Genomic DNA, 22,805 nt, shown 5'->3' on the forward strand with positions numbered 1-22,805 from the left:
TAAGAGAACTCCCGGGCCCATGCTTCTTCCATTAAATGAGGATAGAAATGAGTTGCTTCGCACTTGAGTTAGTTCAAGTGGTTTAGAGGGCTGGGAAGTGAATTGGGGTAGCTGGTTGGAGGACGGTGGGATTTAGCAGTGCTCAGAATTCAGAAAGAACTGTGCTCTCTCTGATTTTAAGTGAGTAAGAGAGGGAGTTCCAGGCTAGGATGGAAACGTGAGAGTTGATCGCGAGTAACAACTAGAAAGTTGCTTTGATAGATGAGTTAAATGATGAAAAGGGGTTATGTGCAGTCGTAGGGCGGAAGGCCTTCAAGACGATTCTTAGTTTTTGTTGCTTATGTAAAGATACAACTTATCATGAGAGGAGAGGAGAGATGTAGGGTGAGCGATGCTTTAGGAAAGGACTAGATGAATGAGGTATGCTTGTATTTGTGTGTGTACAAGTGTGAATGCAGATATGTGAGCAAATGGATTCAGTTTGGAGGATACATGTTTTTTTGTTGTTGCTTGTTGGTTTGTTTCGTGGTATCGTCAAGTGCTTATTATGGGCCAAGTACTGTACCGAGCACTGGGGTGGATACAAGCTAATCATCTTGGACATAGTCCATGCCCCTTGGGGTGCTCACAATTGTAATCTGCATTTTTCAGATGAGGTAACCAAGGCACAGAGAAGGTAAGTGACTGGCTCCAGGTCACACAGCAGAAAAGGTGTGGGGACAGGATTAGAAACCAGGTCCTTCTGTGTACCAGGATTATTCTCTCGCCACTAAATGGATGAAGTTATGTATTAAGCCATTTCTTGTTTGACTATAAAACCACCCAAAAAGTTTCACAACAGTCATGTACATATCTCTATGTTCTCTGACTTCTCCTATCTTCTATTCATTTTAGGTTCAGTCTCCTCAACCAAAAACAATACTCGAGATTTCGTAAGTGCTTACTATGTTCCAAGCAAAGTATTAAGTGCTGGGGGAGATGCAAGACAATCTGGTTGAACATAGTCCGTGTCAGACAACGGATTCACAGATTAGGTAGGAGGGAAAACAGGTATCGAATTCCCATTTTACCATTGAGAAACCTGAGTCGTAGAGAAATTAAGTCACTTTCCCATGGCTATGCAGTCGACAAGTGGTAGAGCTGGGATTAGAACCCAGGTCCTCTGACTCCCAGGCCTGCGTTCATTCCAAAAGCACCCTGCTTCTACACAGTTCAAAGCTTAGTGCTTCCAATAGAATGGATTCTCCTTGGAGGCAGTGATCATATGTACTAATGCCATGTCCTGTGTAGGTACTTAATAAATAGAATTGATTGACATAGTCCTATTCCTTCACCAACAACATCAATGTCCCTAAATTGAAGTCTACCCTCTCTCTTCCTTTGCAGGGAGTCAACATCATTTCCCAGAAATGGTCGATGTCTCCACTGTGAACTCAAAGATCATTTTGAATTCAATAACTGCCTCCTCTCCATAGAGAATCACAAAGAAGTGTCCTGTCAATTCCTTCACTCAACCGATCAATTGACTGTAACTTTAGCTCTTTCCTCATCACATGCAGAAAGTCAGTGCTGTCTCCCCAAAATACCCAATGTCTCCACGGTGAGTGAATTCCTCCTGCTGGGTTTCCCGGAAATCTGGGAGCTGCAGCTAGTCCAGACCACGTTGATCCTACTGGTCTATCTGACGGCACTGTCGGGGAATCTCCTCATCATCGACTTAACCACCTTTGATCAGCGCTTCCACACCCCCATGTACTTCTTCCCCAGGCACCTGTCCTTCCTTACCCTCTGCCTCATCTCTGTCACTGTCCCCAGATCCATCACCATTTAATCGACTAATAACAGCTCCATCTCTGTCTTGGGCCGTGTGGCTCAGCTCTTACTGGTGATCTTGTTTGGTGCTTCCGAGTATTTTGTCCTCACGGCGAAATCCGATGACCGCTATGTCGCCAAATGCCTCCCCCTGTACTACGAGGTCACCATGGACCACGGGGCCTGTCAGAAGTTGGGGGCCGACTACTGGCTCAGCAGAGGACTGTTAGGGGTTCTATTTTCAGCTTCGACTTTCTCCCTTTCCTTCTGCGGGTCCAACGTTGTCCAGTAGTTCTTCTGTGATGTCCCCTCCTTGCTGGAGATCATCTGCTCCGAGGACCACATCGCCAACCATGTGAGCGGGACCACTGGGGTAGCGTTAGCTGTCATATGCTTAGTCTCTACCATCATTAACGATTTTGACCCCTTCCTCACCTTCCTTATCTCCTTTTCTATGCCCACTCTGATTCTCGGAGACTTCAACATCCACATGGATATCCCTGATGACTCCTCTGCCGCCCGCCTTCTATCTCTCCTTGACGCTGCCAACCTCTTGCTCCACCCCACCTCACCCACTCACAAACTTGCTCATACCCTCTACCTCATCATCTCCTACCGCTGCACTGTGTCCATCCTCACCAACTCTGAAATCCCTCTCTCTGATCATAATCTTCTCACCTGCCTCCTCACTCACACTCCTTTCCCCTGTAAATCCATATTACTCCCTCACAGAGATCTCCACTCTCTTGACCCCATCCATCTTTCTGAGCGCCTCACACCCCACCTCGCCTCCCTCTCCTCTCTACCCAGTCTTGATGATCAGATTACTTCTCTCAACTCTACCCTTTCTACTCAGCTAGGCTCACTCGCTCCCCTTTCCCTTCTCCGCTCTCGTACCACTAACCCACAGCCCTGGATCACTGCCACTGTCCGCTTTCTTCGCTCTTATGCTCGAGCTGCCGAACACTGCTGGTGAAAGTGTAAACACCATGCCAACCTCGTTCACTTCAAGTTTATCCTTTCCTGCCTTAACTCAGCCCTCTCCTCTGCCAGACAAAGCTATTTCTCCTCCCTTATTGACACCCATGCCCATCATCCCTGTCAGCTTTTCCGTACATTCAACTCCTTTCTCAGGCCCGCGGTTCCTCCCCCTCCTCCTTCCCTCACCCCCAACGATCTGGCCTCTTACATCACTAACACAATTAAATCCATCAGGTCCGACCTCCCGAAAGTCACTCCCCCCTCCCCTTCTCCAACCCCCCGGCTCTCAACACTCTCTGTTACTCTCCCATCCTTCCCAGCAGTATCCTCAGAAGAGTTGTCCTCCCTCCTCTCAAGTGCTACTCCGGCCACCTGTGCTTCTGACCCCATTCCCTCTCATCTCATGAAATCTCTCGCTCCATCCCTTCTCTCATCCTTAACTTCCATCTTCAACCGCTCACTCTCCACTGGTTCCTTCCCCTCTGCCTTCAAACATGCCCATGTCTCTCCCACCCTAAAAAAACCCTCGTTTGACCCCACCTCACCTTCTAGTTATCGCCCCATCTTCCTCCTACCATTCCTTTCCAAACTCCTTGAACGAGACGTCTACACGCGCTGCCTCGAATTCCTCAACACCAATTCTCTCCTCGACCCCCTTCAGTATGGCTTCCGTCCCGTACATTCAACGGAAACCGCCAACTCAAAGGCCAATGACCTCCTGCTTGCCAGATCCAACGGCTCATACTCTATCCTAATCCTCCTGGACCTCTCAGCTGTCTTCGACACTGTGGACCACCCCCTTCTCCTCAACACGCTATCCAACCTTGGCTTCACAGACTCCGTCCTCTCCTGGTTCTCCTCTTATCTCTCCGGCCGTTCATTCTCAGTCTCTTCTGCAGGCTCCTCCTCCCCCTCCCATCCTCTTACTGTGGGGGTTCCCCAAGGGTCAGTTCTTGGGCCCCTTCTGTTCTCGATCTACACTCCCTCGCCTGGTGACCTCATTCGCTCCCACGGCTTCAACTATCATCTCTACGCTGATGACACCCAAAACTACATCTCTGCCGCTGCTCTCTCCTCCTCCCTCCAGGCTTGCATCTCCTCCTGCCTTCAGGACATCTCCATCTGGATGTCTGCCCACCACCTAAAACTCAACATGTCCAAGACTGAACTCCTTGTCTTCCCTACCAAACCCTGCCCTCTCCCTGACTTTCCCATCACTGTTGACGGCACTACCATCCTTCCCGTCTCACAAGCCTGCAACCATGGTTTCATCCTCGACTCCACTCTCCCGTTCACCCCTCACATCCAAGCCGTCACCAAAACCTGCCGGTCTCAGCTCCGCAACATTTCCAAGATCTGCCCTTTCCTCTCCATCCAAACCGCTACCCTGCTCGTTCAAGCTCTCATCCTATCCCGTCTGGACTACTGCATCAGCCTTCTCTCTGATCTCCCATCCTCGTGTCTCTCCCCACTTCAATCCATACTTCATGCTGCTCCCCGGATTGTCTTTGTCCAGAAACGCTCTGGGCATGTTACTCCCCTTCTCAAAAATCTCCAGTGGCTACCAATCAATCTGCCCATCAGGCAGAAACTCCTCACCCTCGGCTTCAAGGCTCTCCATCACCCCGCCCCATCCTACCTCACCTCCCTTCTCTCCTTCTACAGCCCACCCGCACCATCTCCTCCTCTGCCGCTAATCTCCTCACCGTGCCTCGTTCTCTCCTGTCCCGCCATTGACCCCAGGCCCACGTCATCCTCCTGGCCTGGAATGCCCTCCCTTTGCCCATCCTCCAAGCTAGCTCTCTTCCTCCCTTCAAGGCCCTACTGAGAGCTCACCTCCTCCAGGAGGCCTTCCCAGACTGAGCCCCCTCCTTCCTTTCCCCCTCGTCCCCCTCTCCATCCCCCCGACTTACCTCTTTCCCTTCCCCACAGCACCTCTATATATGTATATATGTTTGTACATATTTATTACTCGAGTTATTCATTTATTTATTTTACTTGTACATATCTATTCTATTTATTTTATTTTGTTAATATGTTTGGTTTTGTTCTCTGTCTCCCCCTTCTAGACTGTGAACCCACTGTTGGTTAGGGACTGTCTCTACATTTTGCCAACTTGTATTTCCCAAGCGCCTAGTACAGTGCTCTACACACAGTAAGCGCTCAATAAATGCGATTGATTGATTGATTGATCATCTCATATGCGCGCATCTTTCAGGCTGTGCTGACGATGTCGGCCACCGAGGGCCAGGACAAAGCCTTCTACACTTTCCTGCCTTACGTCACCATTGTTATCATTGTCACTCTGACAGCCATTACCGCCCATCTGAAGCGACCCTCAGACTCCTCCTCAATGCTGGACCTCCTGGTATCTGTGTTCTACGCAATGGTACTCCCTGTCGTGAATCCCCTCATCTACAGCCTGAGGAACCGGGACATGAAGGTGGCCATCGGGAGAGTCATATATGGTAGCTTTTCCCACCTTTTTCTCTGGAAAGCCCGTATCCTTGCCATCCCTCACCTCACTAAGATACACTACAGAGGGGTGAATATGAACAGTTGTCTTTTCTGGCTGAAAGGAGGCTTTCTCAGAGTTGGAAGGGACGTCTGATAATATCAGTGTGTAATGCAAATTCTTCCTCAGAGGGCACTGCTCGGGGGTCAATACAAGCTAACAGGTTGGACCTAACTTATATCCCACAAGGGGCTCAATCTTCATCCCCATTTTACAAAAGAGGGACCTGAAACCACAGAGAAGTGAAGCAACCTGCCCAAAGTTCCAAGGTGATGGAACCAGGATTATTACGTGTGTCCTTCTGACTCCCAAGCCTAAGCTCTACCACTCGTCCATGCTGCTTCTCTTGGGCAAGTCATTTAACCTTCATAATTAAAAAACTATTTTTTCCTTCTCAGACCACTGAAGCTTTCCAAAGTCTATCTGTCTCACGTGATGTAGAAAAATTATCTCCTTGTGTTGCATTCTTTAGTATCGATGTCTTCTTCTGAATAAAGTTTATCTATCCGACTGTCAGTGCTGTGACTTGTGAAGTGAAGTAGTGTGATCTAGTAGAAAGAGCATGGGAATGAATCATTCATTCATTTATTCAATATTTTTTATTGAGCGCTTACTGTGTGCAGAGCACTCCCAGAGTGCCTGGGTAGACTCCATCTCCCCTTGATCTTCTGGGTGGGGAAGGTCATGAAGTCTCCAGAAAGCTGGCTACCGCATTTGGCACGCAAGATGTGCTCAATCAATTGCAGTGATGGACATCCAGTGGCATGATCAATCCCCTTTTAACTGTAAGCTCCTTGTGGGCATGAAACATGCCTACCAAATCTTTATCTTCCCGTCCAAATCTTCTCCTCCCCTTGATTTTCCTGTCACTGTAGATGACCCACCATTCTTCCTGTCTCAGAAGCCCATAATCTTAGCATTATCCTCAACTCCCCTCTCTCATTCAACCCATAAATTCAATACATCACTAAATCCTGTTAATTCCACCTTCACAACATGGTTAAAATATGTCCTTTCCTCTCCATCTGGAATGCTACCCTGTTAATCCAATCCCTTATTCTATCCCACCTTGATTATTTTATCAATATCCTTGCTGACCTCCCAGGCCTCCTGTCTCTCCCCACCCAGTCTATACTTCACTCTGCTGCCTGGATCATTTTACCATAAAAACGTCCAGTCCTTGTTTCCCCACTCCTCTAGAACCTCCAGTATTTTCCCATGCACCTCTGAATCAAACGGAAACTCCACACTACATTTAAATCCCTCAAAAACGTGTTCTCTCCTACCTCACCTCGCTACGCTCCTACTATAACCAAGACAGCATGCTTCCCTCCTGTAGTAAATATGATTGATTGACTGATGAATTGAATATGAGCACAAGGAAATGGGCATTTCGACCTATAGAGGGGTCTGAGGGAATCTCCTTTTTAAGACTGTCCACAGAGCAGCTTTCAAGTCCTGTTTCCTCAGGCTGTAGATGAGGGGGTTCAAGGTCGGGGCATGACGACGTAGAACACAAACATCAGCAGGTCGAACACCGAGAAAGAGTGGGAGGGCGGCTTGAGATAGCTAAACACTCCTGTGTAGAGGAACATGGTGACGATGACGAGATGGGGCAGGCAGGTGGAGAAAGCTTTGGTCTGGCCCTCGACGGACGGAATCCTCAGCATGGCCCGGATGATGTGCACGTGGGAGACAACAATGTAAATGGAGCCTAAGGCACCTATGGTCACGCTCACGTCGATGGCGGAGTTGTCTTCAGAGCAGGTGATCTTCAGCAGGAAGGGGATGTCTCAGAAGAACTGCTGGACAGCGTTGGACCCACAGAAGGACAAGCAGAAGATCGAAGCTGAAAACAAGACTCCGAATAGGCCTCCACTGAGCCAGGAGGCGACTGCCATCTTCCCACAAGCCTCTGGTTTCATGACAACCTCGTAGAGCTAGAGGAGGAAAATATTGACCTAGCGGTCGTGGGACATCGCCATAAGGACGAAGAACTCCGAGGCAGCAAACAGGACCAGCAGGAAGAGCTGAGTGGCACAGCTCAGGAAGGAGATGGATCGGCAGTTAGTAAAGGAGATGGTGACAGATTTAGGGATGGTGACAGAGATGAGGCAGAGGTCGATGAGGGCCAGGTTCATCCATTCCTTCATTCAATCGTATTTATTGAGCGCTTACTGGGTGCAGAGCACTGTAGTAAGCGCTTGGAAAGTACAAGTTGGCAACATATAGAGACGGTCCCTACCCAACAGCGGGGCCAGTTTCCTCAGGAAGAAGTACATGGGGGTGTAAAGGCATCGGTCGAGGGCAGTGACGGTGACGATGAGGAAATTCTCCATTAGTGCCACCAGGTAGACCAGGAGGAACAGCACGGCATGGATCAGCTGCAGCTCCCGGACCTCCGAGAAGCCCAGCAGAAGGAATTTCATCACTGTGGAGATATTGGACATTTCTGGGGGATGATGTTAACTCCCTTCACAGGAAGAGGGAAGACTTCAATTTACAGACCTTGATTGTGTCGAATCAACACTAATTCCTATAGGAGTAAATCAATCATTTGTACGTTCTTAGCACCCACAGAGTTCAATAGCATTAGTAGAAATGTCCCTGCTGTCAAGGAATTCCAAGCTCACAGTCTTGTTGGAGTGGCAGAGTGAAGTGGCAAGGGCACAGTCCTTGGAGTCAGAGGACCTGGGTTCTAATTATGGCTCTAACCACTTGCCTCTTGTGTGACCTTGGGCAGCATATTTAACTTCTCTGAGCACCAGATTCTTCATCTATAAAATGGAAATTCAAGGCCTCAATTTATCCTCGCTACTGAGACTATAATTCCAGTATGAGGTAAACACCGTGTCCTACCTGATTACTGTGCATCTACTCCTGCACATATTACTGAGAGTGGTGTATAATTAGTATTTAGCAAGAGACACAAGCATTATTATTATTTGGGGAGACAGAAACCTAAAATAAGTTGCAGATAGGAGACCACAAGAGAGCGTGAAGAGGTGAACCTGGCTGTTGTGAAATTTTGTAGGTCAATCTACATATTTATTGAGCAGTTACTATGTGCAGAACACTGTACTAAATGCTCAGAAAAGTCCAACATGATGGAGATTTTAGGTACGTTCCCTGCCTATGACGAGCTTATTGTCTAGAAGTGATTTTACACTAAATGTAATATCCTCAGCCCCTCTTAGGATCGCACCTGGAGAGTTTCCATTACTCTACCAGTCTCGGCTATGGGATGGAGAGTCAAGCAGAGGCCTTCTCATTCCATTTCTAGCCTGGGCATTGGCTAGCGAGTGGCAGGCAAACTGCTACAAGTCAAAACTCGCCTGTGCTGGGAAGCAACGGCATGGGAGAGAGTCGAGGGTGGAAACTCAAGTTTACTGCATGGAAGAAGGCAGTGGTTAACCACTGCCATATGTTTACCAAGAAGGTTTTATGGATAAACTACCAGTATTCATTTTGATATGTGCATCCATAATGATAATAATAATAATTAGAGCTCAGTGGAAAGGTTCAAATCCCGGCTCCGCCAATTGTCAGCTGTGTGACTTTGGGCAAGTCACTTAACTTCTCTGTGCCTTAGTTACCTCATCTGTAAAATGGGTATTAAGACAGTGAACCTCACGTGGGAAACCCTAATCACCTTGTAATCTTCCCAGCTCTTAGAACAATGCTTTGCACATAGTAAGCGCTTAATAAATACCATTATTATTATTATTATTATTATTATTATTATTATCATTTGTTCGTCTGCCTTTGACTCTTTCCCATACCGCTGCTGCCCAGCACAGGTAAATCAACTTTGCTTTCACTTAGGCCTTTCCATTTTGGGTAACCCTAGTGAGAGTATCTTTCAGTGGCATGGCTCTAAGCTTCAATGATGTATGCAAATTCTCCTGCCACGGTAAGGCATTGATTCATAGGAGAACTTCCGTTCAGAAAAATTGATGATGGTACCAGGGTTTTTCCCAGAGGAAGTCATGCTCTCTCATCCCTGACAATCACGTTCCCGCAGAAAACATTTTTGAAGTACAGGAACCACTGACAGCCGAAGTGATAAAGCATCGTGCTGATGTCCGGTTGTAGCATCCGAGCCTGTAGGGTGGTTTCCATGGTAGCCAGGATGGGGATGTTGGAGGGAGGAGAGCTGTGTCGTTGACGGGGTAACTGGTGGATACAGCATGGGCCTGGGAGTCAGAAGGATGTGAGTACTAATTCCCGGTCCCTCACAAGCCTGCTATGTGACCTTGAGCAAGTCACTTCACTTCCTTGTGCCTCGGTTACCTCATGTGTAAAATGAGGATAAGAGTGTGTGCCCCATGATGGACAGGGCCTGTGTTCAACCTGATTAACTTGTATCTAACCCAGCGCTTAGAACAGTGCTTTGCACACAGTAAGTGCTTAACATGTATCAAAATTATTCATTATTTATTATTGCTGGCAAGCCGTTCCCCTCCTACAAGCCTTCCCTGTTTGAGGTCCGGTCTTGGTCTGAACTGGTCTCTCCCCCCTTGTGGACTGTGAGCCCGTTGTGGGAAGGGATTGTCTCTGTTGCTGAATTGTACTTTCCAAGCTGTTAGTGCAGTGCTCTGCAGGCAGTCATCGCTTGATAAATACGATTGAATGAATGAATGAACTCTAAACTGTTCCCCAAGAGCGAGAATCTCCCCAGAATGTCTCTATCTCTGGCTTCACCTTTCTGGTTCCATCCTGCCTCTTTCCACCCCCGCTCACTCTCACCAGGGCATCTGGGGCTGGCCGGAGGCACTGACCTCCTCTGGACTAGGCTGGTCTCCTCTTTCTCCTCGGTTTCCTGTGTTTGGTCAGCCACGAAAGGACATCCAGGAGTCCTCAGCCACTCTCCGCTCTCCGTGGATGCTGACCTGCTTTCCAGATGGGCCCTGTACCCGTAGATTAAGCAGTCGCTGCTCTGAGGGGGATCCCTGGAGGACAGGCTTGGACTCATGAGGTGGGACCTCGCCGACAAGGTCACGCGAGAACCCTCTGGAGATAAGGACCTGGCACTCCCAACTGCAGCAATGGTCCTGGTCCGTGATGTTCCCATGGCAACCACAACATCTTCTTCTACATAAATCCAGAGAGACAGATACAGGGAGAAAGAGATATGCTTCTGAATAGGATAAACAGCATGGTTTAGTAGAAAGAACCTGGGAATGAGAGTCAGAGTATCTGTGTTCTAATTCTGGCCCTCCCGAATGCTTGCCAGGTGACCTAGGGCAAGCCACTTCACTTCTCTGGGTCTCATATTCTTCAGCTGTAAAATGGAGATGAAATATCCGTTCTCCCTCCTACACAGACTGTGAATCTCATGTGGGACAGGGGTAAAATAGTAGAAAATCAAATCTTGGTAATTAGATGAAATAACTCATTTCTTCTAGTTTAATTCATCCCTCCTAGATTAGTGTGATTAGCAGATAAGCTAAAATTAAAGTTCTGTCTCTCCCCCCCATTATACAATCATGCCATTTTTGGTGTTTGCTAAATGTCCACTTGCTATGCTATGTGAAATTGTGGTCCTGATGTCTACCCTGAGCTCTCCTACTGAGAGCTCACCTCCTCCAGTAGGCATTCCCAGGCTGAGCCCCCTCCTTTCTCTTCCCCTCCACATCCCCCCCGCCCTACCTCCTTCCCCTCCCCACAACACCTGTATATACGTTTGTACCGCTTTATTACTCTATTTTACTTGTACATATTTGCTATTCTATTTATTTTGTTAATGACGTGCATCTAGCTTTACTTCTATTTACTCTGATGACTTGACACCGGTCCGCATGTTTTGTTTTGTTGTCTGTCTCCCCCTTCCAGACTGTGAGCCCGTTGTTGGGTAGGGACCGTCTCTATATGTTGCCAACTTGTACTTCCCAAGCGCTTAGTACAGTGCTCTGCACACAGTAAGCTCTCAATCAATACGATTGAATGAATTGTGTGCAACCTGATTGATCTGTATCTATACCAGAGCCTAGAACATTGCTTGACACGAAGTCAGTGCTTAACAAATACCATATTAAAAATAGAATATATTCTCCTATACTCACTGGGGGACTACGATTGGTTACTCAGAATAACCAATAGAGAATCAGAGCCCTCAACCCAGAGGTAGGGAGTGACAGATTGGCAAACTCAGTGTCTGGAGACTAGAAGCAGTTTGGCTTAGTGGAAAGTGACCAGGCCTGGGAGTCAGACAACCTGGGTTCTAATCCTGACTTCACCGCTCATCTGCTGTGTAACCTTGGGAAAGTCACTTCGTTTCCCAGTGCCTTAGTTATCCTCTGTGGGGAGATGCCACCAAGTTAGCTGGGGTCACAGACCGGGGGTGTCTCCGGGTTCTTTAGATTGGGCGATGACGAACCAAAGACCAGACATGGAGCCAGAGTGATCAGTTCTGCCTCTTTATTGGGTGTACTCACAGAGCTGTAGCACAGTAAGCAAGCGAAGGAGTCCAAGTCCTAATCAGCAGGGCAGGCTCTGCAGGACTCGGTCTAAACGCCTGCAACTAATAATAGCAGCAATTCATCTTATATATGAAGCACCCTTGTACCGGTTAGCCCTCCCTGTATTCCCAGGATGTCTATCTGATTCGGACAGTTCCCATTCCACAACCTTGTAGTGTAGCAGTTCTGTGTCCTTGCTGTGGGTTGCTCAGGCAGAGGGAGTTGGTAAATTCCCAGATAGACCACTCTTCCCACAACCCCTCTGAGAGGCTGAGAGTCCCATGTAAGACAGGGACTGTGTCCAACGTGATTATCTTGTATCTACCCCAGCATTTAGCCACATGTTAACTAGTCACTTTACTTCTATGCACCGGTCTCCTTATCTGTAAAATGGGGATTAAATCCTGTGCCCTTATTACTTAGACTGTGAGTCCCATGTGGGCAAGGGCTCTACCCAACCTGATTATTCCTTCATTCATTCATTCAATCGTATTTATTGAGTGCTTACTATGTGCAGAGCACTGTACTAAGCGCTTGGAAACTATAATTCAGCAACAAATAGAGACAATCCTTGTTCTCAACGGGCTCACAGTCTAGAAGCAGGATGATGGGCATCAAAACAAGTAAACAGGTATCAATAGCATAAATATAAATAAATTGAATTATAAATCAATCAATCAATCGTATTTATTGAGCGCTTACTGTGTGCAGAGCACTGTATTAAGCGCTTGGGAAGTACAAGTTGGCAACATATAGAGACAGTCCCTACCCAACAGTGGGCTCACAGTCTAAAAGATATGTACAAATAGACACGAGTGTTGTGGAGGGATGGGGTAAAGCAAAGGGAGCCAGTCGGGGCAATGGGGAGAAGAAGGGGAGCAGAGAAAAATGAGGGCTTAGTCTGGGATTAGCTTGTATCCACCTCAGTATATACCTCAGTGGCTGGCACAAAGTGCGTGCATAACCAATACTTTAAAAAATGTCCTCAATGACGTCTGGAAGGATTCAACCTCCTCCTAGCTGTGTCTACAAATACATGCATAACCGCAGGGATGGTGCGAAAGTGCTGAAGAGGTAATTTAATCAATCATTCAATCCGTATTATTTCTTGATCTTGTAAGATGTGCAGAGTCCTAAGATAAGATCTTTATGAGAGTACGATAGAATACCAAGACATAAAACATCTCCTCAGTCTAGAGGGGGGAAACAGACATTAAAGTTGTAGACAGAATGAAGAAGTGAAAGTAAATGCTTAAGCAATAGAGCCTGTAAAAAATCAATCAGTGGTATTTATTGAGTGCTTATTATGTGCAGAGCAGTGTACTAAGGGCTGAAGTAGGGAATACAATATGACATAATTAGGAGACTGGTTCCTTGGTAATAACGAGCTTAAGAAATCTATAGAAAAGCAAAGGGAGTTAGTGGGTGTGATCTCGAGAGAAGAGAAATGAATGGGGAAACGTTCTGGGTGACGATGATAACGATGATTATGGTATTTGTTAAGTGCTTATTGTGTGCCAAGCACTGTTCTAAGCACTGGGGTAGATACAAGGTCATCAGGCTGTCCCACATGGGGCTCACAGTCTGAATTTCCATTTTACAGATGAGGTAACTGAGGTACAGATAACTTAAGTGGTTTGTCCATGGTCACACAGCAGACAAGTGGTGGAGCTGGGATTAGAACCCATGTCCTTTGACTCCCAAGCCCATGCTCATTCCCAGAAGCCACGGTGCTTCTCAGTGGGGGATGGGATGAGATTTCCGAAGGACTTTGAAGATGGGGAGAGCAGAGGTCTGGTGGTTATCCATCAATCAATCAATAAATAGTATTTATTGAGTGCTTACCGAGTTCAGAATACTGAACTACACATTTGGAAGAGTAAACATAAGAGAGTTGGTAGGCCCGATCCTTGCCCACAATGAGCTTACAGTCTATAGTCTAAGTGTTCTGACGACTTGACACCTTTCCACATGTTTTGTTTTGTTGTCTATCTCCTCCTTCTTGACTGTGAGCCCGTTGTTGGGTAGGGACCGTCTCTATATGTTGCCAACAAGCACTTAATACAGTGCTCTGCACACAGTAAGCACTCAGTAAATTCGATTGGATGAATGAATTAATATAGGGGAGACAGACGTAAATATAAATAAATAAATAATGGATATGGACGTAAGTGCTGTGGGACTGATAATGGGGTGAATAAAAGGAGCAAATCGAAGCACAAGGGTAACAGAGAAGAAAGTGGATTGAACAGGGAAGACGTTCCTGACAGGAGCAATGGCAAGAGCTGGATAGCTGATACAATCTCTGTGATTCGGGGCTCCCCTCTCTGCTCAGGGATCAGAAATGGTATTTGTTAAGTGCTTAGATTGTGTTTAACACTCTTCTAAGTCCTGGGGTAGATACACATGAATTAGGTTGGACACGGTCCTTGTCTCTCATGGGGCTCACTGTCTAAGAGAGAGTACAGAGAACAGAGGCACAGAAAAGCAAAGTGAATTGCCCAAGGTCACACAGCAGACAGGTGGAGGAGCTGAAAGTAGAACCCAGTGGAGGAGCTGATATTAGAACCCAAGTCCTCTGACTCCGAGGCCCGTGATCTATCCACGAGGCCATGCTACTTCTAACTCCTCAACTCTGCTGACTTCATTCTTCACTCCACCTTCCTGCCAACTTGGATGCAAGCATGAACTTGTCATCTCTAATCATTGTGCCTGTTTCCTATTACTGTCTTCCATTCACAAGCAATCGGCATTGCTGCATTCCGGGTAGTAGTAAGAAATTATAAGTGTAATCAATCAGTCAGTAAATCAAGAGTGTTTATTGGGAGTTTTTTTTATGTGCAGAGCTCTGTACTAAATGATTGGGAGAGTTCAATCCAGCACTTCAAAGCTCTCAAAGTCATAGAAGTATCATGGCCTTGCAGGTACAGCACGGGCCTGGGAGTCCAAAGACTTGGGTTCTAATCTCGGCTCTGCCACTAGTCAGCTGTGTGACTTTGGGGAAGTCACTAACCTTCTCTGGGCCTCAGTTACCTCATCTATAAAATGGGGATTAAGACCGTAAGCACCACGTGGGACAACCTGACTACCTTTATCTACCCCAGTGTTTAGAACAGTGCTTGACACATAGTAAGTGCTTAACTAATTCCATCACCATCATCATCATCATTAATTTAATCTCCTCCACTTGTCTGCTGTGTGACCTTGGCCAATCACCTCACTTTTCTGTGCCTCTGTTCTACAACTACACCCCAGCTCACACTCTTTAGTCCCTTGTAATAATAATAATTGTAGCATTTCTTAAGCATTTATTATGTGCCAGACATTGTATTATGTACTGGTGTGGATACAAGTAAATTGGGTTATACGCAGTCCCTGTTCCACATGGAGCTCACAGTCTTAATTTCCATTTTACAGATGAGGCAACTGAGGCACAGAGAAGCGAAGTGACTTGTCCAAGGTCTCACAGAAGACAAGGGGCAGAGTCAGTATTAGAATCCAGGTCTTTCTAACTACCATGCTGTATCCATTAGGCAGTGCTGCCCTTCAAGCCAACCTACTTACTCTCTTTTGTCTTCCTATTTTCCACTGCTGGTATCTTGCTCACAATTTTTAATCCCGGCTCTACCATGTGCCTGCTTTGTGACCTTGGACAAGTCATTTAACTTCTCTGTGCACCAGATCCCTCATCTGCAAAAATGGGGATTTGATTACTGTTCTCACTGCTACTGTGAGCCCTATGTTGGATCTGATTATTTTGTATCTATCCCAGTGCTTATCGCAGTGCTTAGTACATAATAAGCGCTTAATAAATTCCACAAGTATTGTTATTAGAAGTACCCACTTTCCACCCAGACTAAGCCCCCCTTTTCCTCAGCTCCCCTTCCCCTCTGCATTGCCCCATCTCTCTCCCTTTGTTCTTCCCCCACCCCACAGCACTTATGTATATATTGTACATACCTATAATTCATTTATCTATATTAATACCTGTTTACTTGTTTTGTTTTGTATATAGCTATAGTTCTATTTATTTCTATTGAAGCCTGTTCACTTGTTTTGTCGTCTGTCTCCCCCCTTCTAGACTGTGAGCCCTTTATGGGGAGGAATTTTCTCTCTTTATTGCTGTATTGTACTTTCTGAACATTTAGTACAATGCTCTGCACACAGTAAGCGCTCAATAAATACAACTGAATGAATGAATGAATTTCCTGTTCAGAACTTTGTATCACCTATGAACTTGAACACTCAAAAACACCTTTAGCATTTGTGTAAATACTGTACATACCTTATTATTTACACAGTAAAACATTCTTTCTTCCTATTTTCTGTAGTTTATTTTGGTGACTTTTCCCCCTGTTAGATTGTAAGCTTGTTGAAGGCATAAAATGTGTCTGCTAACTCTTTGTATTCTCTCCTGTGCTTAGTAAAGCGTTCTGCATATAGTCAGAGTCTAATAAATACCATTGATAGACTAATTGATTATGTGTACAAATTCCATTTTTCTCTTCAAAGCACCTACTACAGTGCTCAGGCTCAGTTGATTCACAATAAGTGATCCTGAGTAGTAGTCAGTGAACTTGTCTGTCAGCTATGTTATACTGTCCTCTCCCAAGCGTTTAGTACAGTGCTCTGCACATAGTAAGCACTCAATGAATATGATTAATTGAAGGTTTAAGTTATTCCTTTGGGAAAATTTGGGTAACACGCTGAGGTACAAATAATAGTCCCTGACAGATACTGGGTTCATTCAAGTCATAAGATGATGATTTTCTCCCCCAAATGGAAGCCATTCCCTCCAAGCACCCTCCCCAGGGCGGCCTTCATGTCCCGGTTCCTCAGGCTGTAGATGAGGAATCTGAGGGCTGGGGACACCGTGGTATAGAACATGGACACCGGCAGGTCCAGCGTCGAGTGGGAGCCTGAAGGAGGCTTCAAGTTAGCATGACAAAGACAGTGACGATGGCGAGGTGAGGCAGGCAGGTGGAGAAGGCTTTGGCCAGGCCCTCGGTGGCCGGCATCCTCAGCACGGCCCGGAAGATATGCGTGTATGAGACGACGATGGAGACGAAGCAGACGGAAGCGAACACCACCCCGGTAGTCATACACACATCGAGAGCGACGTGGACCTCGGAGAAGGAGATTTTCAACAGGGAAGGGACGTCACAGAAGAACTGCTGGACGACGTTGGACCCACAGAAGGACAAAGAGAAGATTGGAGCTGAATACAAGACCCCAAACATCACCCCGCTGAGCCAGAATGCGACAGCTATATTTACACAAGCCCCTGGGTCCATGATAACACCATAGCTCAGGGGACGGCAGATGGCCACATAGCGGTCGGAGAACATCGCGGTGAGGATGAAAAACTCTGAACTGCCAAACAGGACCACCAGGAGGGCTTGAGCGACACAGCCCAAGAAGAAGAAGGAGTTTCAGTTGGTCAAGGAGTTGAGGACAGAGTTAAGGATGGTGACGGTGATGAGGCAGAGGTCGAGGATGGACAGGCTCCTGAGAAAGAAGTACATTGGCGTGTGCAGGTTCTGGTCGAGGTTGGTGACGGCGACGATGAGGAGATTCCCCATAAGGACCGCCAGATAGAACAGGAGGAACAGCGCGGCATGGACCAACTGTAGCTCCTGGACCTCCAAGAAACCAAGCAGGAGGAATTCCGTCACCATGGAGATGTTGGCCACGTCCTGGGTTAGTCCTTTGACCATCGCGTTCAAAGATGTGGTTTGTAATCCCTGGGCTCCAATCCCAGTTCTGCCACTTGCCTGCTGGGTGACCTTGGACAGGTCACTTATCTTCTCGGTGTCTCAGTTCCCTCATCTGCAAAATGGGGAGTAAGGTGTGAGCCCCACGTGGGACATGGATTGTGTCCAAATCGATTAGCTTGTATGGACCCCAGTACTTAGTAATAATAATAATTATTATTATGATATTTGTTAAGCGTTTAGTATGTGCCAAGCACTATTCTAAGCGCTGGGATAGATGCAGGGTAATCACCTTGTCCCATGTGGGGCTCACACATTAATCCCTATTTTACAGATGAGGTAACTGAGGCACAGAGAAGTTAAGTGACTTCCCTAAGGTCATACAGCAGACGTGTCAGAGTTGAATTAGAACCCATGTCCTTTGACTCCCGAGCCTCACTCCCAAGCCCGTGCTCTTTCCACTAAGCCATGCTGCTTCTCTAGTACAGTGCCTCGCACATAGTAAGTGCTTAGCCAAAACCATAAAAAACCTGATTCAGAGGTAGATGACAACCTTCAGAGAGAGGTTTGCACAACAGGACAGTTACTCCATACATGAATAAGCTTCGTCTGCTCACCTCATCCAGCCTCCTGTCTTGGTTTAGTATAAAACAGAAAACCTTCCAGAGTTTAGTGATGTTCGCTCTACACATCAGCAGGGATTGTGGCTACACAGCTTTCTGCCCTTCTCTTGTCATTTACACCCATTTCTCCTTGAATGTACTGGTTGTGTTTTCACAAAACTGTGTGTTAAGGAGAGTCCTGCTGTAGCACTCATCGGGCTGAGCACCGCACTCGTCACCATCAATGGTATTTATTGAGCACTCCATGTGTGCAGAGCATTGTACTAAGCACTTGGGAGAGTAGAGGCAGTGTTTCTTTCTAAAACATATAAGGTATCTGGATAGGTTCATGGAGTTGGATAATAGTGGTAGTATTCATGATAATGAATTTTGGCGTTTGTTAAGCACTTATCTACACTGTAAGCTCATTATGGGCAAGGAACATGTATGCTCACAAGAGCTAAGAACAGTGAACTGCACGTAGGAAGCGCTCAATAAATACACTGATTGATTGGTTGAGATGTGCTGAGCACTGGATTAAGTTCCCTGAAAGCGATCTATCTGTCAAACAATCAGTGGTATTTATTGAGCATTTACTGTGTGCAGAGCAATGTACTACAAACTCAGAATCAATAAATCAATGGTATTTATTGAGCACTTGCTATATGCAGAGTACTATACTAGGTTCCTGGGAGAGTACAACATAATAGAGTTGATAAAAACGTCCCCTGCCCAGAAAGATCTTACTTACAGGGGGAAGCATACATTGATATATATAAATAAATAAATAAATTACAAATATAGATGTAAGTACTGTGATGTTGAAGCGGGGGTGAACACTAAGCACTCAGAGGGTACAGATCCAATTGCAAGCTCTAGCCAACACCCATCAACGTGCGGCAGAACAGAATATAGTCACAATATATTATTCTCAAATTCTGTCTCCATCTATCAGCTACACTGTGGCTCAACTTTGCTCTTTCCACTGTGGAGAAGTAGATAAGGTTAAATGTTAACTATGTATCAACTACTGTTCTGCCACTTGTCTGCTGGATGACCTTCACTTCTCTGAGGTGCCCCAGTTTCACCTGTAAAATAGGGATTAAGAGTCTTAGTTCCCTTTGGGATATGTTCTGTATCCAACCTGACTAGCTCGTTTCTACTGCAGTCCCTAGTATAATATCTGGTACATGGTAAGTGCTTAACAAATAACACAAAAAAGCATTGTTAACTAAGAACTTTTGCATTGTACTTTCTGAAGTGATAATAATGGTATTTTTTAAACGCTTACTATCTGCCTGTCACTGTAATGCTTAATAAGGTACTCTGCACTCAATATGTATTCAATAAATGCCACTAATTGATAGATTGATCAATTGGATGAACGTACAGGAAGGAACAGGAGAAATTTCAACTCAGATCCCCTCTTATCGCAGGCTGCCATTTCAATTCTGTCTTTCCCATTCCTCTCTGGAGTCACCGGGCTTGTCTTGGGCTGAGGAGCATCGACCTCTACTGAGAGAGAGGCTCACTCCATCTCGTTGGTCCTGGACGCGGGTCGTGGTGACAGGAAGGTCTGGGTGAGGGGTGAGAGCTGTCAGGATCCTCCCTCCACGTCTCGGCTCTCCGGATGGCTGCACCGTACCCTCAGACGATGGCCGGGCTATTTCCTGGGGGATTCCCTATGGGAGGACGGGCCCGGTGTTCTGCTGAGACACCTGACTATCAGGGAATCTCAGAAGGCCGAGATCGTGGGCTCCCTGTGGTCTCAGCCCTCACAACCTAAATAATTGCCCAGGTTTACGTGCTTCCCACTCTAGGACTTCTTCCTAGAACAACCCAAATCTATATCTCCTCCTCTGTTCCCTCTCCCTCCCTCCAGGCTTGTATCTCCTTCTGCCTTCAGGACATTTCCACTTGGATGTCTGCCGGCCCCTAAAGCTCAGCATGTCCAAGACTGAACTCCTTATCGTCCTTCCTAAACCCTGTCCTCTCCCTGACTTTCCCGTCACTGGACGACACTACCATCCTTCCCCTATCACAAGCCCTCAACCTTGGTGTCATCCTTGACTCCACTCTCTCATTCTCCCCAAACATCCAATGCGTTACCAAAACCTGCCGGTCTCACCTTCACAACATCGCCAAGATCCGCCCTTTCCTCTTCATCTAAACCACTACGTTGTTGGTTCAATCTTTCATCCTATCCCGACTGGATTACTGCATCAGCTTCCTTTCTCATCTTCCATCCTCCTGTCTCTCCCCGCTCCAGTCTATTTTTCACTTTGATGCATGGATTATCTTTGTACAGACATGCTCTGGACATGTCACTGCCCTCCTCAAAAACTCCAGTAGTTGCCTATCAACTTTCTCATGAAGCAAAAACTCCTCACTATCGGCTTCAAAGGTCTCGATCACCTCGCCCCCTCCTACCTCACCTCCCTTCTCTCCTTCTATAGCCCAGCCCGCACACTCTGCTCCTCTGCCGCTAACCTCCTCACTATGCCTCGTTCTCGTCTGTTCCACTGTCGACCCCTGGCCCGCGTCCTAGCTCTGGACTGGAATGCCCTCCTTCCACACATCCGCCAAACCAGCTATCTTCCTCCCTTCAAAGCCCTACTGAGAGCTCACTTCCTCCAGGAAGCCTTCCCAGACTGAGTCCTACCTTTTCCTCTTCTCCTTCTCCCCTCCTCATCTCTTCCTTCTGTCCTACCTCCTTCCCCTCCCAACCTGTCTACTTGTTTTGTTTTGTTGTCTATCTCCCCCTTCTAGACTGTGAGCCCGTTGTTGGGTAGGGACTTTTTCTATATGTGGCCAATTTGTACTTCCCAAGCGTTTAGTACAGTGCTCTGCACACAGTAAGCGCTCAATAAATATGATTGAATGAATGAACCTCAATGAATACGTCATCATTCCGTTTCCATGATTAATAATTGGTCTCTATTTCTACTCTGGGGATTGGAGATACATAGGACCAAAACCATGTGCCACCCAAAATCACTCTCTTCACCCAGTACACCCCAGCTCACCCTCTCCAACCCCCATAGACTTTCTTACCGTGTCTCGTTCTGAACTTCCCTGACTTCAATTCTTGGATTCCCTTCCTCCTGCCTGGAGCTCCCTCCCTTCTTCAAACCTGCTAAGCCTCATTTCTCCCCATTTTCAAATCCCTCTTGTAAGCCCACCTCATCCGGGAGGAGTTTCCAATTAAATTAATCTTCCCATCCGTCATTTTAGAACTCGGGCATTCACAAGCGCGGGTAACTCATTTGTAAAGTCTAAGCACCTTGTTTGCAAAGAATACATCTTGCCCTTCTGTTGTACTTCAATTTGATTGACTTAATACTTAAATATTGAAATACCTAAAACAATTTCCTTTCCTCTCCATCCAAACTGCTACCACATTAATCCAATCACTCATCTAGTCCCACCTTGATTACGGCATCAGCCTCCTTGCTGACCTCCCTGTCTCCTGTCTCTCTCCATTCCAGTCCATACTTTCCTCTGCTGCTCGGATCATTTTACTACAAAAACGTTCAGACCATGTTTCTCCAATCCTCAGGAACCTCCAGTGGTTTCCCATCCACCTCCACATCAAGCAGAAACTCTTTACCATTGGTTTTAAAGCACTCAATCAACTTGCCCGTTCTTACCTCACCTCACTGCCCTTCTACTGCAACCCAACCTGCACACCTCACTCCTCTAGTGCCAATCTACTCACTGTACCTCTATCTAATCTAACTGCTGATCCATCACCCACATCCTGTCTCTGAGTTGGAGTGCCCTCTGTCTTCATATCCGATGGATGATCACTCTCTCCACCTTCAAAGCCTTATTTAAGGCACAGTTCCTTCAAAACGTCTTCCCTGAATAAGCCCTGATTTCCTTTACTCCCACTCCCTTCTGTGTCACCCTAAGTTGCTCCCTTCATTCATCCAGTCACATAGCACTTATATTCATATCCATTATCTATTTACATTAACGTCTCTCTCCCACTCTAGCCTGTAAACTCGCTGTGGACAGGGAATGTGTCTTTTATACTGTATTATTGTTCAGTGCTCTGCACACAATAAGTGCTCAATAAATACAACTGACCAACTGACTGACAATCTTACATTTACTCTAGCACTTAGTACGATGCCTGGCACGTACTGAGTACTAAGAAGATTCCCAAAATATGAAGACGTGCACATTCTGACCTCACGTAGTTCACAATTTAGTGAAGAGAGTGGACACCAGTGATTATCATAAGAGAACGTAAGGATTTTACAGGGAGAGGTATCGATGCTAGGATGAAGTAGATCCATTACTAAATGAATATACAATTGTTAATCTATATATAGGTAAGAACAGGGAGTGTTAAAGCATACATCGGGATGAAGGGTAACTGTTAATCTGATATAGTTGGACTGTTGTGAGTTACTTGGGGCAGACTCCCAGGAGTTGTGGAAATGGCAACTGTATCTCTTGGCAACTGTGTTCTTGAGTCTTGGTACCCTCTTCTGTACCACCTTTCTCTGCCCTGTTCATCCCAGCTCATCAGATAATCAATCAATTAATCCAAGGTCTTTATTGAGCAATTACTGTGTGCAGAACACTGTACTAAGTGCCTGGGTGTGCACAGTACTACAGAGCTGGTAGGCAGGTTTTCTGTACACAATGAGCTTGCAGGCTAGAGGGGGATAGACATTAATCAATCGATCACTCAATCAATCAATAGTAT

The 22,805-nt window shown here is 46.4% G+C and overlaps 1 non-coding gene across 1 annotated transcript; it reads left to right on the top strand.

The window, feature by feature from the left end:
- The first annotated feature begins 8,495 nt into the window (after positions 1 to 8,495).
- LOC119926285 lies at positions 8,496 to 8,633 on the top strand. Its single transcript, XR_005450173.1, has one exon. It is a non-coding gene; the product is annotated as a small nucleolar RNA SNORA7 (small nucleolar RNA).
- The last annotated feature ends 14,172 nt before the right edge of the window (positions 8,634 to 22,805 follow it).

This window comes from Tachyglossus aculeatus, chromosome 3 (genome assembly GCF_015852505.1).
Source record: "Tachyglossus aculeatus isolate mTacAcu1 chromosome 3, mTacAcu1.pri, whole genome shotgun sequence".
In the NCBI taxonomy this organism is placed as follows: domain Eukaryota; kingdom Metazoa; phylum Chordata; class Mammalia; order Monotremata; family Tachyglossidae; genus Tachyglossus; species Tachyglossus aculeatus.